The sequence below is a fragment of the Bombus pyrosoma genome, linkage group LG10 (assembly GCF_014825855.1).
Source record: "Bombus pyrosoma isolate SC7728 linkage group LG10, ASM1482585v1, whole genome shotgun sequence".
NCBI lineage: Eukaryota > Metazoa > Arthropoda > Insecta > Hymenoptera > Apidae > Bombus > Bombus pyrosoma.
The window spans coordinates 11427268-11442058 of record NC_057779.1 but is presented as its reverse complement, the minus strand read 5'-3'; the positions used below and the strand labels follow the sequence as shown (position 1 = coordinate 11442058).

Below are 14791 nucleotides of genomic sequence, written 5' to 3'. Positions count from 1 at the left end.
CGTTACTTCCCAGCACTTAAAACATTGGTAACAATATTTATTCAAATTTCGAAACCTCTCTGTCTAATACAAATTGAAATATTCGTATATTTATTGTCGATTATGGGAATAAAATTATGGTTGAAATTATGATTCATTATGGAAACTGTAATTGTGCAGCGTAGCCTAGTTATTTATTTCTCAAATCCATTAAAGTTTTTCTACTTCTCGATACAGCCGAGTAATTTTTAACTACTAACTACTAACTTGATATCATTCTGATATCATTAATCGTGGATCTACTAAGGTTGAAGATTTTACCAATTCTCCCAACAATGGCACGCTCTTTTCTAGCTTTTGAAATCAGCTTATATCGTTTATGAACATTATATATTCGCTTGTATAAGCTTTGCATTAATCGGAAAAATATGAAATTGTAGAGACATCTAAATATAGTAAAACTGAACGAGCGAGAGATATTGTTCGGATAATAAATCTTCTGACGCTGTAGGTCCCGATGTAATACAAAGTTACTAAAATTCATAGTGTGTCGATACCAAATTTTCTTCCTCTTTCCTCATTAAGATTCAAGGCCACACGAATTAGCAGGCTCATTAGCGACACGATGAGAAGGGGGCGATGCCACGTGCTATTTTGCATTACACTGTTCCATCAAACAGTCCGGTTTTCTTTATAAACGTTAACAAAAATCCCGATTTTTTCCATCTTCCAATTTATCCTTCAGAAGGGATACTAATGCGCGTTCTTCACGGATCCGCCACTATATCTCGTGTAATTTCATCGCTTTACTTGGAACAAGCAGAAGATGCCTCGCTGGAATACGCTCGCTAAATAGCCTGTTTCGTCGAAATCGACTGACAACCATGACTATGATATACTCGTTCCTTTATTTAAATGATGCATTTACATAGGCTGTTAATGTACATACGTCTGAAGCTCACGTTGCAAAGGGATCAAGACGTTCCACGTGCGTATCGCGTACGTGTCGTTTGCTGCGAGTATTTGTTTTCTTCCTTGCTGCTCGTTTAATCTACGCAGTTTATTGCACCAGTGGCGTGATGTTGACTGGCTTTTATATGGCGAATATAGTACGCGGCTATGAATAATCGATGCGCATTTGTGAATGATAGATCGAGTTAGATTACGAAGCTGCGTAACGTGATAACGGAACTACACTGGTTGGCAAAAAGACAGCGTACGCAGACTATTATTAAGTTATAAGTTCTCATATACTTACTCAACATTTTTCACATTTTCTTCGTCGATGTTACTTCATGCAACGTATACAGGGTGTCCCAGTTTTCTCCCGTAAAACTTCACCAGAACATTCTATGAATAAAAATAAGAAAAAGGAATATTACGTAAACGTGGACTCTTAAAAATTCTTTATTTAAAAAGTTAGAATAAAAATACGAATTGACAATGGACTGCTATATTGCTCGGTATCGCGTAACCATAGATTGTGGGTACGCGTTATTTTATTTTCCATGTTTCTCCTATGCAATTTGTCTGGGGGGAATTCCATTTCAAAATGTTGTCAATTATGGATGCAAAACCTGCATATATGGAAAATAGACTCTATCGCATTGCTAATTGCTTGTTTATTTTACTTAATTACAGCAAATACATCACGAATCCTTTGCATTAACTCCTGACGTGTATTAATTTGCGTTTGATAAATTGTCTTTTTCACAAGTATAAAAATCCACTGGCTAAATATCTGCTGATTCTGGAGGACAGGGAATTGGTCCTCCTGTATTTAATGCTCCTTGAGGGCAATGGTCATTTAATCATTGCCGTACTGATTGATTAAATCAACGACCTGAGCAAGTAAACATTAGAATTTCTGTAAATCTATCAAACACATATCGGCTGTGTGTTGACAAAACACCAATTTGTAATCGTTTCGTATTTTTGTTATGACAATGTTCTTATGTCATGTTTTAACGTTACAGTGTGTTTTTAATAAAATAGTCAGGAGCCTATGTTTATCGAACATTTTTTACTAAATTTTGCTTACAGAATATGCTGGTAAAGTTTTGCGGAAAACATTGTGATACAACTATATCGTTCTTCGTTTATATTCGTCGTCAAAAAGTGTAGACGCACGAAACAGCAAATATGAAATTTTGGGAGTTTCTGTGTATATACCTCTATATTATTATACACGTCATTAACCATTTTGTACCTTGCAATTTTGAATTTTTCTACGTACCATCTAGAAATACCTTGAAAAACGTATTCCTGAATACATTTATCAAAATTAGCACATTTTTTCCGTGAATTAAAGTTAGCTTTATTTCTTTCTTTATTTTATGCTATAGCATATTTTGTTTTACCATTTCTCATGAGATTTAATTTATGCAGAATAATTTTTGGGCGGGGAAAATTTTCAATTTTGCACGAACATTTTTGCATTTTCATATTCCTTTTCGGTAGAAATATTTTCTACTACAAAAAAGCTTATTTCACAAAAATAAGGCGTCATTACATGTGTGAAAATTGTTTGCATATGAAAAATTTGAAATATCGGCTGAAGCTATTTGTGGCAAAAACCGCGGAGCCAATATTTCAGCTCTTGGGTACTGCGACGGCTAAAATATTTAAAATATTCGCTAAAAGGATGAGGTGCGAAAAAGAGTATAGGAAAAAGAGATTTTAATCATTCTAGTATTAAAAAGAGGAAATTTGCCGATTTTCAAGATTGCAATCTCCATAAACGGAGGCCAGTGGTTATTTATGATTCGTTGATAAAGGGAAATAAATAATTAATAAAGTTAGCCAAATGGAATTAAATAATTAATCATTCGATATTATAGTGACAAAATTATAAAACTATTGCTCGGTAATTTATTATATCAATAAATATTTATTGTTTTAATTTAATAAATAATAGTACGATAATATAAAAACGAACATTCTCGCATGCACTGAATTTTCACTTCGTAATAGTCTTCGAGAGTTAAATTAATTCAGAAAATATTTGTCGTCTACTGCAATATTAAACGACCGAAGCATAAAGGGGAAGCTTATATTAACAGCAAGCTATAGACAATTGAAGTTCGTAAGAGAACATGTAGGACAAAAAAGAAATGACTTTCTGTAATATATTTGTACAGAGGGGAGATTCAATCTAGATAGTTCTACTGACCTTATATGCCATTTAATATCATTACACTCGAAAAGAAGAATTAACAAAAGTACGTCATTAAACATGTGCGAAGAGCGAGTTCAAATGACTGAAAGATGGTATTCGTTTAAGAAGCACATGAATAGCCTACTTACCTTAATTGGAAACGAGAACAAATTAGTAAGCGCGTCTGGCATATTGTTGGAAATAATTTTATTTTTACCGAGATAATGTCACCGTTCACACTATAGAAATTCTTAAAGACTATTTCTCATGTGAGAATATTCTACTTCTGAACTATCTAGCATACTTACCTCATTCAAACATTGTTCAGAATCGTTGGAGACATCTGGTTCGTACCGTTTGTTTTAGGATATCACTGAACTAAAATAATCTCTTAAAAGAGTATTTATTTGCTATCGAATGAAATGATCGAAATCGTAGACTATTAGAAAAGAGGAGTAGTTTTTGTCAATTTCTAAGAAAATAAGAATTTCGATACTAAAACTGTATCGTCGTGAAATCGTGAAATTTTGTCGTATCAATTTTAGTAACTTTGTTGTTAAAACCAACGAGGAGAACAAATTGCAGGTTGCAGTTACGAATAGACTATAAGCTAATGCTTATGTCGATCATTTAAGTAATGTTATCATCTATCTAAAACTAGGTGAATTTTAAATATTTTTTTTTATTTGGTAGACTTTTTACGATCAATTCTCATTGAGAATTATAATAAATTATGTTGACGTGGTACTGCAACTTAGATTATAAGAGTTTATAGTATGTTTGATTCTAGTTGAATCTAAAGGATATTGTCTTTTTAGTCTGCGGATCTGATCCTGTCTAATGATTTTAAATATTTGCTGCTAAATTTAAAGATAGTACACACGCGAAAGCTTCTTGCCTAAGCATCATGGCGTTTAATATCGGAAATATTAATTATTCGCTGTCATTTCGTCATTGTTATCATTTCGAAAATCCTTGCGTATACTTCAATTACGTCGATATGAATTTTAATCGGTAATGCTGCTGAAAATAATAAGGATCCCTTGTTTATTAATTAAATTCGTACGATATACAATATTCGTACAATTAAATGCGACAAGCTGGCAGAAATTGATTTATTCAAGTGGAAGCCACGATAATTAACACATTTTTTATTCACATATAAGATATACGTGTCAACTATTATATATTGCGCTTCAGCCCCATTAAGGAAATAAATAAAAGGTGCAGCAATAAGTGATATGCAAACGAGCACGAGTTCTACGCATATCCACGTTTCATTCGTACACGTGGTTTCGATAGCCTCGAATTTCCATATGTTCCGTCGAATTGCAAATAAGAAGTATTCGATTTTCCAGACAGAAAATACAACCGCTAGATTTCCAGCTGATTTTTGCCCCCTCTTCCCTCTGCCATTCGCCGAAGTTGGTCCATCTATTTTTCAGGACAAGTCAATGGCAAAAGTGGTAGGTTGTACAGCGCATATCGTTTCCTGCTCTACGAATATTCGAAAATAGCCGAGCTATTTACTTCGGTGTATGTATCGGCCAGATTCGCTGAAACTTTTGAAAGGAAAGCTATTTGAAACTGTGTAACGTGTCGAATATAAATGCGTTCGCTCCGTAAAACGTTATGAATCAGCGGGTAACCGGGACGAATGCATCATAGCGCTGACCTGGGAAAATGATCCCAGGAGAAGCCAATTTATCGATACACGAGCTGAATACAATGGGATGCTTGATTTCATCCTCTTTCTTCTTTTTTGTCCATTTTATAACTGCTCTTTAAAAAAATTGCCATTTGTCTTGGGAACATTCGGCAATTTTGTGCGGCGTGTTTGTACTCATAGCGCGTGCATATTTTCTCCAGTCTGTACAGTTTCGCAGATTGTTAAGTCGTTTGGATGTTTCCTAATTAATCTGCTCGGAATAAGTTGGCTGTGTAGATTATTCGCTTGACTATTTCGGTGGTTGGGTAGCCACTGTTTGTGGCTTTTAACGTGCTTTACGATCATTTTCTCAACTGCTTCTATTTCCAGATCTTTTCTAAGGTCGTCGTCGTTCGAAGGATTTTCGTTTTCGTCTCTAACGTATAACGGGGCGTTTATTCTTGTCCGTAGAATAATCGATTATGATTTTTTTTGACGCGACTGTTGACTGTCGTATCTCAGAGCTCATTTCAATAGGTCCAGATAGATCTCGTAATTATTTTGTGGATTAAAAACTTGTTTTCTCTGCTTAGTTTTGAGTCTTTTCCTATGTTTCTAGGGTCCTATGCTTTTTATGTGGCTCATGTGTCTTCTTTTGCTTCTAATTTGTTCTGTCTGTTCTTTCGAATATGCTGCGTCCATGTGAGTCCTCTATCCAAGTGCTTGATTTCATAGAAAACAATTCTGAACTTCGTAATAAGATGCGTAACCGCGATAATATTTATAATCTCATACGACTCTGTTGTATGTTAATTACAAGATATTTTAAGGGATGGAGAAAATTGTTGTAACTTTATCTGTGACTTCATATTTACCGTATTTTCTACGTAATTTATTTAAGTTTCGTAAAATCTCCTTCGTCTTTATACTGTGAGATTAAATCTATATTAAATCGTAGCATTACTATGTTTATATCTTCGTAATCATGCTGTAATTACTAAGTATACAGGTAATAAGGTATACTAAGTTTTATTCAGTACTCGTCCTATGAAAGTAGCATAAAGCTGCATTACTATTACCAGTCAAGTATAATATTATATAAGAAAATGAAAAGGTTGTCTACTAAATTAATAAAGGTATGTGGTTGTTTAAAAATGTTTTGTATAATATATTTAAATGTTCGATACAACCAACATATTCAACACGAGCTATAATTAAATAATCAATTAAATAAATTGTCCTCCGAATTTTCACTCATCCGTAATTACATTCGTGGACAAATCACCGTCAGATAGTCGATGATGCGATCAGTATAATCGAATTCGCGGATCATATGATATTCCTATCGTAACAAAAATACTAAAAAAGTAACTCAAAGTACAGGAAAACTGAGATCAGAATACCATCACATAATCAGAATGAGTCTGCTATTTTATACAAAATAAAAGTCTAGTTGCGTCATTTGTGGCATATGTAAGTACATGTTACGCATAGCGTATTTTTACATGTGAAATGATAGCAATTAAAAAAAGTTTTTGTGCTTATAAAGAGAAGCAGATATTTTCCATTTGATAAATGGCCAATACAGTTTTTATACTTTGATAGTGATGAATAGGCGTGCATACACATTATCGTTTACAACTGTTGAGGCTTGTCATGCCACCTACGGCGACGCCCACCGCTTTAGGTTTCTAAAGGAAAATGTCCAATGCCACAAGAAACGAACCAGCAACAGTTCTTTGAGTTTTGGACACTTAGAGGACACATGGCTGCAAACAGAGTCATAAATTAGGTACCCTGACCTTCCTTAATTTCAAGCACACTGCACCCAGCCACAATATACATATCCTTTCTCATCCTTCGCTAACAATTTATAGCAAACATCAAATAAAACATGATTCCTACATACACCTCTTCTTCTAATTTAAATAAATGCAAATTATCTGTACGGATTGGCACAGCTCTTTGATATTGATTGCGTCGTATGAAATTTTCGATATCAGAATAATTTAAATACTAATAGACCGCGCTTTTTTATGCATTTTTCCGAGATCTGAAGATACAAAGGCGCACAAAACGCATATACATAGTATGAAAAAATATATAAAGTGTCTAATGTACACAGTGTTTATTATAATATTTGATAGACGAAATAAATGTCTACTTCGATTCAATTCCTTTGTGTATCACCATTATTGTATTTGATTATGACCATTTATGTATGACAAAGATATAAAAATATATGAAAATTCACAATCCACTAATAGATTGTGAAACTCTGCATTGATATTTTTAATTTGTGCGCATATGATGCAAAGATTATTTCAACTCAATGTACCTCTGCTTTCACTGTTTATTAATATACTCGTTAATGTGTTTCACAGCTGTTTAACTGTGAAGAATACGACATTTCCGAAGAATTTAATACTTTCCCGATACGGATTTAAAGTAGGTCGCAGCGAAGCAGAAACGTACTGAAATGTTAATTTTCTCTTTGGGAAATATTCCGCGAGCGAGAGGATGATAAAACAAAATTTTATGGAGTTTAAATTAGGATGAAATATTCAGTAATAAAATGGTTTTAATAAACGTCATGTCTGAAACGTATATCCCTTCTTTTATGCGAAACAACAATAACAGCATAATATATAGCAAATTGAAATTACGCGTCAAAAATTGATTTCCAAACGATTAATTAATAAATACGATCGCACGTTTGTGCGCAACAGTTCATTCGACTGTACATATTATAAATCACTGTAACACAATTAGCTGAATCGAGGTATGAAACGACCAATTAGAATTATTTCTAAAGACTGAAAGCAAAAAGTGATAGCCGCAAAATTTCAATCATTCATCGAGTCAAAAGAACGGAACATATCGGCTGATAACTCGTTTCGAAAAACCCATTTATGCCAGCGATGCGCATTTTGATTAAATAAATAAAAATGATTTATTTGTAAATATCTTTTTTTTTTTTTTTTTCAAAAAAGAGAATTTTATAAAATGAAACTTAATCCAACACCATCTTTGAGAATTTAACAGTTTCACGTATGAATACAGTAACATAGTTCGAAAACATATCTGTTGGCATTTTTCTTTTGCAATATTGAAAACCGCGCAAAATTAATTTGGCGTGTAATATACGCGAAATGCCTAGCTCTATCCAAATTTCGAATATACGCAATAATAATAACGATATTTATTTCAAACGACTGTCCGCGATAATAATAATCAGTGGTAATAACTTCCCAAATCACACAATAATGTCACTCATAATATCGGAAGCTGTTTACAGCCAGGAAATTTAGTGCACGCGAAAGTATTTATTATTCGATTTATGATTAATAGACTGCGGATGTTTATGCATAATTCACAGCTGTAAAAATGCACGCGATGCACGTAATTTAGAAAAATATATAAATTATCCAAATTCGAGTTTAATGCATAAACCAGATCTTTCTATTTACCTAATTTTTCTGTAATTGTATTATATATTCATAAAAATAGCCTTACGCGAAAATCCACTGTCTAGCGATTAAAATCGACGTCCAATTATCGACGATAATAGTGCAAATTCGAAGCAACGAACGCGTTTCCAACTCACCCCTTCCTGTATTCTTGCTCAGTGAGGTTTGTTAGGATTTAATTAACAGCGCATTATGTCACTGTTTTCAATTCATATGGAGGGGCTTGGCGTGTTTGCGTTTCTGCTTGATGCATCCTGAAACTCGGATGATCATTATAGCGAGCAAACGGGGGATTTCGCGTCTTCGGCACAGACTCGCTTTGTCGTTGTCGTGCAAGTGCATCGTCGGTTCGTTTGCCATTCACGGATCAGTGCAAAGGGAAGAGCCCTTCTCCATGTCACTCCCTCGATCCTTCGTCTTTACGTGGAATTTCCCCACGAGCTAATATCGTGCCACGGAAAAGTAATGGGGTCCTCGCTGTTCCATGATCCCATTAACGTTAGGTGCAGATGTTTACGCGTCTGCTGCTTGAGCACCCATCTCGAGGCAAACGCACGATCCTCCTCTTCGTAGACTGTTTTTCCGATTACTTTATCGACGTTGTCACCGCAGGTGCACGTGTGAATATAATTCCGAAACCTAATCAATCGGACCTGCATTACACGTTACGCGTCTATCGTTTGAGTAGATAAGTCGTAGATGGCTTCTCTCATTATTTTACGGACTTTGTTATCGAGTAGTATGGGTGAAATTGTAGCTTAGGCAGTAGAATATTTACTGCAGTTATTTGCTGAATTTTCCATTTATTTATTAAAACTGCAAATTGAATAAGAACCGTTTGGCGTATCAGATAACAAAGTAGGGGAAGGTTGCAATTATATGTCGTAAATAATTATAAACACAACTAAATAATCAAATAAAAATTGATAGGATCGTTTATATAATTCCATATTATAATATAGAACAAAATTGAAGATAGGACGAGTAGAGATCTTCTTCTCTCCAAGTCTGGAAAGAGTTAAATTTTCTCTTGAAATTGTGCCTTTGGCTGTGAAAAGATATAAACTCAGTATTAGTTCTGTTACCTGTTCATTCAATATTTAGTAACTTTTTCTTTATTTCTTATTACCTCTATTAATCTGTTAGATACGCTATTCACTAACTTATTTAAAGTTTCGTCTTCAGTACCTGACCACGCGGATTTTATACTTTTCTTTCTTCGTTCAACGATATTTCCTATATAAGTGGCTTCTTCTGATCCTAAACTTTTCTCACTAGAATTCCCCGCGGGCTCTCGATCGGTTTCAGATCAACACTCAATGTTGTCCATTGTAATAATTTTATTTCGAATGATAATAACACTGCCCTGCTCCGGCTGTATGAAAAGGAGCATTGTCTCGTTGAAGAATTGTCTTTTCATCTTCTATTTCGGTTATGAAAGGCGACAATTCACCATATGACAGCTCCTGATATCCTTTAGCCTTCAATTCGCTCTTTGCGAAAAAAATTTCACTTGACATATTCAAGCCTGATCAATGGTTTCTTGAAAATAATGAAAAAATAACGCGGAAAATGTGTTTCAGTTTATAATTATTCACAGCGCTATATACAGTTGAAGATGTAGATATAAGCATAAAAATTAATTAAAATATTCATTAATCAATACAGCGAGTATTTTAAGGAGACTAGAGTTTGCCGAAATAGACCTATTCTCGTACGAGAGTTGGCATGATCTAGCTCACGATTTAATAAATTGATGTAACCATTGGTTGTGCGGTGTTTGATTAGTGTGGAACAAATTGCTATTTCTAAGACATCTCGAAGGAACGTTTTCTTCACACTGAAGCAACATAATCAGAGGGAGACTGTGTTCTTACCGAAGCAACAAAATGTTGTCTGTTCTTCCTACATGTCCCATATGCTCAACAAATACCAACTTGCAAAAACACTTGTTCCCAGCAACAAATTGTTTCTCCGCGTGTTTCTCAGCCTTCTTTTGCCTTACCACTCCGAATGGAAACAGGCAACAAGCAACGATCTTTGTTACTGGAAACAAAAATGTGAAGGAACACGAAGATGCTTTGGCCAACAACTGCAGCTTCGACGATAGTTCTTCGTTGCTGTTTCACTGAGAGAGTTACGAGCTAAATATTACGACTCTATCATAGAAAGGACACGTGTGAATATAATTTCCAACCGAAATGATCGGTTCTGCACGGGGTTACATTGTGTTGGATGCTATTCGACAAAGCAGCGATTCACGTCAAAAGTGATTAGAGAGCTGTAGTATGCTATTTATTGCTCTATCATTACATTCGGCCAGCCGATACATTGTAATCGTCGATTTCGCGATACCGCGTGGCTTCATTGTTTTAAATTGCAAAAGCATTCCACACTCTACCCGTAATAATGGTGCTCGGTCATGTTGATTGTTGCGGCTGACAACAAGTGCAAGCCGCGAGGAGCAAACGTTCACAGCACGATTTCTCATTTTTACGTTCTACTTACGATTCTTCGCTCGCCGTGCAAAGAACGTCCAGCTTCTGCCTGCAACAGCGATCGAACGTGCAGCGTTCGAAAATAAAACTGGCAATGAATCTCCATAGATATGGTTCACGGACGAGGGTCGGGATGAGTCGGTATCGAGGCTGAATGCAAAGGAAGAAACGCGGTGAACGGTCGCATAACGGATCGTTGGTGAAACGCGTAATTGCGGTAGGCGACTGGTAACGAGCGTCCTTATAATAATCGTGCTTTAAGAGGCTGAGTGCCCGGAACGGTAGAAAATGCAATAAAGCTAAGGCACAAGAAGTGTGGGCGGTTCGGTTTGGTTCAGCTTGACACGGTGCGGACGCGTTGTACATTCTCGTCCATAAAGTGAAGTCCACGCTCGTACAAATAGACCTGGACGCTCGTATACCGCGGCACGGGGAAAACCGTAGGAAAATTCAGTCGTGAAAAATCAACGTGGAAGACAGGAAGGTTGTGCGTACGCGTGACACTTGCTCCGAATGTCTCAGACAGAGACAAAGACGCTCTACTTATCTGTGTCTATGTCGAAAGGACGGAAGCTTTGTTGTCTTCCATGTTGATTTCTCACGACACAATTTTCGGACGGATTTGCCTAGCGAGGGTCCACAGCTGTTTATGTGATCGTGGCTAAGCCTACGCTAACAAGCAAATCTCTGACTTCATCTGTGTCTAATGCTGGCAGACTTAAGCTGAGTCTACGCTGACAGACAGTTGTCCGCAGAAACGTGTCACGATCAATCAGCATCTGCCTTTCGTGGAAAATCTGCGGAAAGACAGATGCTGATCGTCTGTCAGTGTAGATTTAGCTCAAGTCATCAGACGCTTGCTTATTTTGGTTAAAATGATTACCAGAGTGTATTAGGTTAGCCAATTAGACCGTTTCTGATGTTTCTAAAGCAGAAACAACTGTTCGTAACTCATAAAACGCATGTACCTATAGTCTAAAAGCTGAGATCTGAACGTGTAACTTCAAAGAAAATTCGTTATATTCTGATGGTGGCTTCTCTTTTTGGCGAAGGTAAAGGTACGTTTCTGATGTGCATGTTGACGATATGTACCATGAATGAAAGAATGGTGCAAAGATGGTTCTTCCTAAGGTGGTAAGGATCAAATCTCCAGTCTAATTCGAAATAATCCACGTCACGCCATATTTCACCAAATTGCTGTATCATTTGTATCAACGTGGTGTGGTTTCCTGGCGAAGATTGCTTCTTAGCCAACCCAATGGACGACTTTCTAGGTTGATTTTATCGCTCATCCACAAGTTACTCAGCCGAATCGTAATATTTCACGATCTTCTACTACGAAATAATCTATATCACGAAATACAGGTATCATGTAGGTGAAATGTGGAAATTACGCAATGCCAAAAGTATGTACATTCCAACAATAATTTTGCCCAAAGTAGGCAGGTGTCCGGTGGCTTGTGGACGGGAGTATACACTGGACCAGGAAGTGGCACGACGGTACACTAACCGCATGGAGTTTTTCTCATTGCTTGGTACTTTACGTAATTGACTTCCTGGTAGCGGCGCGGAGGATGGCACGGGCATGGGCCCGAAAGGAGTCAGGCTAGGAGGGCAGTTTAGCACGCGGAATGATCTCGCGGCGAGTGGCGAGTGGCGACCGGCGAGTGGCAAGCGACTCGAATGTGCGCGCACGTGGGGAACGCCAGCTCGCGGTGCCCCTTTTTACAGTAATCACATAATAATGGGAGTGTAAAATTCATAAAGCGCGCCCGAGCCGCGGTAACACCCGAGGAATCTTGCTCGTTCGCAGCCAGGCTCTCTCTCTCTCTCTCTCTCTCTCTCTCTCTTTCTCCTCTTTCTCTGTTAGCTCACGCTTCGTCGGAGTCCGCCTGAGCGTCGTTCGCTCGTTTCCGTTCTCTCTTCTCCTTAGCCGAGCCGAAACGGGATGACGGGCATTTAGCGCAAAATAAAGAGCGACATGCCGACCGTTTTACGAGGTTTAAGTATTGCTGGGAACGTTTGACTCCGCAGGCGTCCGTTATGCTTCTTAAGGAGCACCGAACAGTCTGCTGTTTCGTTTCATTACTCCGCGCCGTGGTATGTTTGGGCGGAAGAAGACTATTAGAAGAAAAATTGTGGGATAAAAATCTGTTGTGCCGGCCTCTATCCGTTCATCGTGGAAAAAAGGCAAGAGCTCAATTGTCTTTTTTTTTCTGGAAAAGAAAAACTTGTTTCTTTGAAATGGGGTTTCGAGTTATTACCGTAAAAACATAATGTAGAGAAATTAATCACAACCCTCGAAGTTTTATCGTTACTCTAGTCGATCTTACAAAGTTTTAGTTTTAGTTGCTCTTGAGCAATGGGAAATATTTATACTTACCGAAACTCTCTTCAAACTATTTGCATCTTTCGTGATTTTTATGGTTGGTAGTATAAAACTGCCTACCATGATCATCTTGTCAGCGATTTAAGGCTATTTACTTGTTCGCAGTATGCAAATATTTAATTGTCTCGGCGATGTAACACGAGTGATCGTTGCAAGATTTCAGCTAGCTGTAATGTAAATTTAATTATGGTGATTAAAAGTTTATTTTAATGAATTAAAGTTAAATATTATATAATGCAATTTCGTAGATTGCAGATTCAACAAAAATTATTTGTATTACGGACCGTAATTAAACACGAAATAAATTAAGCACAGTATTTATTACAAAATTAAATTCTTATTATATAAAACTAGTTATTGCCGTGAAATATATATTCATAACTTACGAATGAAAGGAGATCCATCTGTTTTTTTTTTTTATTTAAGAAAAAGTTTTGCGAAGGAATTAAACGTAATGAGTGTAGAAAGAATTATGATCACATGAACGACAGCGCGGCTAATAATTATTCGATAATTATCGAGTCATTCCTCTGCCATATCACTCGTGTAATCGGCCCCTTAATTTCTCAATCCGTCGATCTTCAAGCAAACTGCGCGGATCCGGAGTTTAAGACTAATTGGCCTTGATTCTGACTAATTGGTGCGCACCATATCGTTTGTGTTTCTAGTCATCCGTCTCTAATAACGCATCATTACAAGCGATAAATTTACTCATTCAATGGAAATATCTCGAATTCTTCTTTCTCTTTATTTTTTTCTCTCTTTTTTTTAATCGTCAAACTAGAGAATGCGAGGAAATTTTTACGAAGAAAATTACATCGAAATGGACTTTGATATAATGCACGTTTTCTCCAGTGTAATTGTAATTACGCTCAAGATATACAGGGTGTAACAGAACACGTGAGACTCAGTTCGACAGATTGTACATCTAGAAACGATGAAAACGGTTCTTATAAATACGCGTTCTATCTGCATTCGTTTGCGAGATGTAACGAATTTTGTAAACAGAGCGAACCTATTCGAAATATTACAATCCCAAAGTTGTGAATGAAACAAGCTTTTCAACAAAGTTGGCAGAAAATACTTTGCGATCTCCTTGCAGTTGATACGATACATTTCACTATTTATTACGCCACTAACAACGAGTCAGTTGTCTGTATTATAGATAGACGAATTGACTAGCTTGCATTCTAATATGCAAATATGGAAAAATAAATATAATTATAGCTTTGTGTTCGTAATAAAGAAACCATCCGTTTGTAATATAATACTTCATGTTGTTTTGCTAACAGCGCTATGAACGATGATTTGCTCTTTAAAATTGCCTCTTGACGGATCAACATCTAAAGAATGTTAACTGTGAATATGAAAACATTGATTTTGTTTTCTAGAACGCGTGTATAATTTGTTGTTTTATATTTTACGGTCTCTTAATCGAGGATTAAATATTTTTCAACATTCTTTGGTGTCGTAATGCAAAGTACGAGATTGAATTCCTAGCTTTTATTCGTTTAGTCACTTCCCTTTCATTCTTATAAGAAGGTTTTACTATCGTGCAATGACTCGTCCGCAATAGTCAGGAAGATCGTTCAGAGTCAACGATGCATCGGGATCAGGTAACGTGAAGATGATGATGTGATTTATCGTCGG

At 36.5% G+C, this 14791-nt stretch overlaps 1 protein-coding gene and 1 long non-coding RNA gene across 6 annotated transcripts in view; one reads left to right on the top strand and one right to left on the bottom strand.

Annotated features, from left to right (window-relative positions):
• LOC122571660 (CCR4-NOT transcription complex subunit 6-like) overlaps positions 1-14791 on the top strand; it is a 925145-nt gene that overhangs the window by 284689 nt on the left and 625665 nt on the right. The window lies entirely within an intron of this gene.
• LOC122571671 lies at positions 5074-8385 on the bottom strand. The gene is made up of 3 exons (XR_006318158.1): positions 8301-8385; positions 6410-6553; positions 5074-5506 (listed from the first exon to the last, which is right to left on the bottom strand). It is a non-coding gene; the product is annotated as an uncharacterized LOC122571671 (long non-coding RNA).